This window comes from Aegilops tauschii, chromosome 3 (assembly GCF_002575655.3).
Source record: "Aegilops tauschii subsp. strangulata cultivar AL8/78 chromosome 3, Aet v6.0, whole genome shotgun sequence".
NCBI classification, from domain to species: domain Eukaryota; kingdom Viridiplantae; phylum Streptophyta; class Magnoliopsida; order Poales; family Poaceae; genus Aegilops; species Aegilops tauschii.
Window position 1 is genome coordinate 509,669,099 of NC_053037.3, and position 4,966 is coordinate 509,674,064.

Genomic DNA, 4,966 nt, shown 5'->3' on the forward strand with positions numbered 1-4,966 from the left:
TATTCTGACAATTCATCAATCAACTTTATCTCTTCTCTCTCCTCATTTTCCCCTCACACCACACGCACACAGAGTTCTCTCTCCTACTCACATGCATTTATTTTTCAATCTTAAACTTGGAACAACTATATATGTTAAAATAAATTTCAGAAAAATATTCTGTTTGAACATGTGTTTTTCTTTTGATTTTATCTTCAAAACAAGCTAAATATCATATATGCGTTGACAAAGTTCAAATTTCAAATTCAAACTAAACTCATGACAAAAATCATGAAACTGAGGGAGTATAATTTTGTGATAAAAAATATGAAACATTTAATTTTTAATAAAACTCAACTAGATGGAACTGACTATGAAATATCACGTTACCACATATTAGGTGAGAGAAAACATTGTGTGATGTCAGGGATACAATATTTAATCACCTTACATACTGTGATGGCACATATCCTGACGAAACAAGGGTGTGGTGGATGCATGCACGGTATCTACCGTGCACGGTAGAAAAACCAGTCTCAACCAACCACGTACTGAGAGTTGACAGGTGCAGTATGTGTTGTATGAATTGATGTCCATCGTCCCCATGTTGCATCCTGCATGACTGCTCATCCAAATCTGCATGAGCTAGGCTGTGATATCCAAATAAGCTGCATGCTGAGGGCATATAAATAGGCCGATTTCCAGCCTTGATCAATCATTTGTGATAACTGATAAGAGCGTTGGCGAGCCTTCTTTTGAAGCAAGTGGGATGTATTTTAACCAAAAACTTTTTGGGTGTGTAACTTGGTCTTTGAGAACTGAGATATTGGAGTAAACCAAGCGTAAATTTTGTCCAGCCCCGGCCCAAGATATATCTCCTCGAAGAAGCTGGTCATCACCTGTGACCCCCTATTACCTTTTTAAGATTTGCATGTATGAAACAAGATGAATGCAACGAGGCCTGGACTCGTCCACGCCGCCGGCCAGGACCTCAACAGCATGACGGTGGCGCAGCGCTACGCGCTCATGAAGGCCAACGTCGACGGCCTAAAGCCGCTCCAGGTCGGCATCGCCGTCTGCGACCACGAAGGCCAGCAGGTCGCCTGGGAGTTCAACCTCTGCGACTTCTGCCGCCTCGCCGACCCGCACGACCAAAAGGCCCTCGACTACCTTGCCGACCGCGGCGTCGACCTCGACATGCTCGGCGCGCTGCTCATGGGCTCCAGCCTCATTGGCGCCGGACATGGGCGGCCGCTGTCGTGGATCACCTACGCCGGTGCCTACTACGCAGCATACCTGCTCAAGATTGTCACGGGCGGCGCCCCGCTACGTACCGCACGACGTGGCCGGGTTCGTGGGCGGCATGCAGTATTACCTCGGCCAGCAGGTCTACGACGTTGCCACGATGGCGGCCGGCTGCCCGGGCATGCCGGTGGGGCTGGACTGCATCGCCGCTAGCCTGCGCATCCATCCGCCGTGGGGGAGCCCTCGTCTCGCAGGCGCCGCTGGCGTGCGCGCGCTTCTGGCCTTCAGGATTTGGAAGCACGGGGAGTTCGGCGGCAACGTGGAGAGGTTCCGAGGTCTGCTTCAGGGCCTGCAGTAGTTCTTCGACGGTCGATCAGAAAATCAGACACTGAGCAATGTTGGTCAAGAATTCGAATGTGCAACGGACGCATGCCGCCCGCCGCCGCTTAATTGGGCACTTGCGTTCGTCGACCATTTAACGGTAGTAGTTCAGAAGATTGTTAGTACTAGTTTTATATAGGTCAAGCGTTTGTTTTTCTCATCAAAAAAAAACATTTGATTTTCCTTTTAGTAGTATTCAAAACTTCCAGTCAAGGGTTCTTTCAGTGATGGTTCCCTAAAAAAAAGGTTTTAATGATGCGTGATGTATTTATCGTAATACTTACCTGAGTAGTTAACATCTCCAATAGCGAACCTCTGGGCGATCGCTCGCGCTAGCTACCTCATCATTTTTGATGTGCTAGCCAGAGAAAAGAAAAACGGAAGGGGTAAAAAGGGGCGGACTCTACCGAGCGGAGACGCAATTGGGCAAAATCTAGCCTGGGGTCTCCGCACGATCCCCTTCTCTCTTCGACGCCGCCGCCTCCTTCCTCTCCCTCGATTCTCCTAATCTCCTCACGCTGCCGCACTTGTTCTGAGCCCCTCCTCTTTCCCGTACCACCGGCCTCCCTTCTCTGCATCTCTCCTTGTCAAGATGGGAATGGGTCGACCCGGCCCTGGCCCTGGCCCCGTGGCCCCAAGGTCAATATGTGAGGCCATGGGCCAGCCCATTTCATCATAATTTTGTGGCCCATTGACCCATTGGGTACATGAGGCCGACCCAGAATTTAGTAAATGTTTACACAGCCCAGAAGATTACAAATTTTTTGAACCAAATGTTTGCACAGTCCAACATTTGTGGCCTCGCCAAATTACAAATAAGTCCCCAAAAGATTAGATATGTCAGCAAATGTGTACACAGTACAGTAAAATGACAAGGTCTAATCTTTCCACATTTAGTAAATTGGCGAGATCAAGAGATTACATGTTTCAAAGAGCAACAAGCTAAAGACCTCAATCCAATAGATTCGGACAAGAACATAAGATTACAGGTTTCAAAGAAGGTCAAGCTAAAGATCTCAATCCAATAGACACACACAAGATCAAAAGATCAAGCTAAAGAATATTTGCTTCAACATCTGCTTGAGGTTTAACATCAATTGCTCCAACAAGCATCAGTCCTCGATATCTGTATTTACAAGGAAATGTTACAAGAGTAATTATGTGTACATCAACTAAATAATATATTTATCCTTAAAAAAACTAGATAATATATTTATGAATAGAGGAATATTCTTAGTAGCAAGATACTAAAAAATGATCTACGCCTTAGATACAGCCCAAACACAATGTTTGCAAGCATTTGCACAATATACAATATACAATCACAACTATTTATTTTTATGAATTAAACAATATCAGAAAGCAATTTAAAACAGAGAGGTGATGTGTTAACAAATAATAGAACCAACAAGTGGTGCATCAGAAACAGGGTTGTAGTGCTTGGCTGCTACATAAAAAATACAAAGGCGTGTTCCAGAAAACCAATTCATGACAGGTTTGCAAGAAAATACACTTCTAAATATCCATCATACACTACCCGTCATCCACTCCGCAACAAAGATTAGAACAAAGAGAATATTCCCAATTCTCATAAGCATATCAACAAGCAAGAATGAAAGGGAATGAAAGACGGCCTTCTAATCAAGTTACTGTAGTTAGCAATGTACTGCACTACAAGTAATGTCACCTGAACCACACAAAAACTAGTAGTGTGCTGAAACTAGTGTGATAAATATATACTTTCATATACATGGAACTATATACATCAGAAGTTTTCTCATACCTTGTAAGTCCATTATAATGCCATGAACTGAAGCCAAGCTACGCTGAGTATTAGCTGCAGAAAAAAAAGAGGAAACTTGTAAACTTGCATCATTAATAGAAACGAACAAGAAACTTGTGTTGTATGGCTTTACCGGTGGCCCTTATCCAGTCTTGTAAGCAAACAAGAGCTTCAAGTGTTGTTGGGGTCATTCGACTTCCAAAATCTGATAGAACTCTCTTCCCTGTGCTGAAGGCAGACTCAGATGCCACCGCAGAGGCAGGAGCCGCCAAGATATCTGCTGCCATGCGACTCAACGTTGGGTATTCACCTGAGTTCGTCTGCCACCATGCAAGGATATTGAATTGATCGCTTCGAATGATGGGTACCTTTGACAAGTATGAATCAAGTTCGGTTGAATCCAAATTTGCTAATTTGAGGGTGACATGTTTGTCCCAATCAGCCATAGGATCTTCACCACTTATAGCCATGTCATCATCACCTCCTTGTGACATGGGATCTGAGCCATTGTCATTCAATTGGAGGTATTCCTTGAACAACCCTTGGAACACATTTTTTATTTTAGCAATGATTGTTGCGGCTTCATTCCCAAACTCTAGGCCAAATCGGAACTCAATATATTTCAACTTGAATTCTGGGTCCAAAATCACTGGAATACAAAGGCTCAACCATGACATCTTCCAATACCTTCTGAATTTTCTCTTCATATATTTGACCGTTGTGCCCATCTCAGAATCCTCTTCATAATGTTGTTGCTCTAAGGTGCCATTGGATTGAGATACAACAGTAAACCAATCCACACTTTTTAATTTTTATTAAGTCTGTGCCTACTGCCAAGCACTGTTTTGCTAACCATCTTATACGAGTCGCGTCGGCTAAGTGGTCATCCTCTATGTGATTTGGAACACATGTAAAAAGAGGTACCGAAGGATGGATCGCGGCTAACCTACATCGAAGTGGTAAATACGACCCTTGAGGATATGCGTCAGCGCGAGCTTGCTTTCAGAGCGCAAGGCTAGGGCATTGGCGTGATTCCTGCATAGTACCCTTTTTCTTTAGCTTGTTCCCCTTAAAAACAGCTTGCCTCTTGTAAATGCATGTTTCTGCCTTCTATCTTAATAAAAAGGCAACACTTTTGCTGGTTGCTTGAAAAAATAAATCACCTTGTGGACTTGTAAAACTCATCACTGCAAACTCCATCTACTTTTCACCTGTGTATGTGCGTTTTTTTTGTAATGGTGCATGGGCACATTTCTCGAAACCGCAACTCTCCGATTTGAACGAGTTAGTTAAGATGTATCATGTATGAGCCTAGAGGATCCACTTGTACTCCCAAAGAGTCATGAAGCCGAATCTTTTTGACTTTGGTGTGCATGTTCTCTTCGCATCGTCTCTTCATGTGAGCAAAAAAGGCCACATGAACTGCTAAGTGAGATCCACACTGTGTTTCTTTTGCGCCCCCATCCCCTATAACTAATATAGTAAAGTACACATGCATTGCACGTAATAATTTAAATAACCAAAGTATAATGAATGAATAATGACATATCACATTATAACAGGTGACACATGTATGTT

At 43.6% G+C, this 4,966-nt stretch overlaps 1 pseudogene; it reads left to right on the forward strand.

Moving 5' to 3' along the window:
- The first annotated feature begins 924 nt into the window (after window positions 1-924).
- On the forward strand, window positions 925-1,582 carry LOC109761614 (probable CCR4-associated factor 1 homolog 11; annotated as a pseudogene).
- The last annotated feature ends 3,384 nt before the right edge of the window (window positions 1,583-4,966 follow it).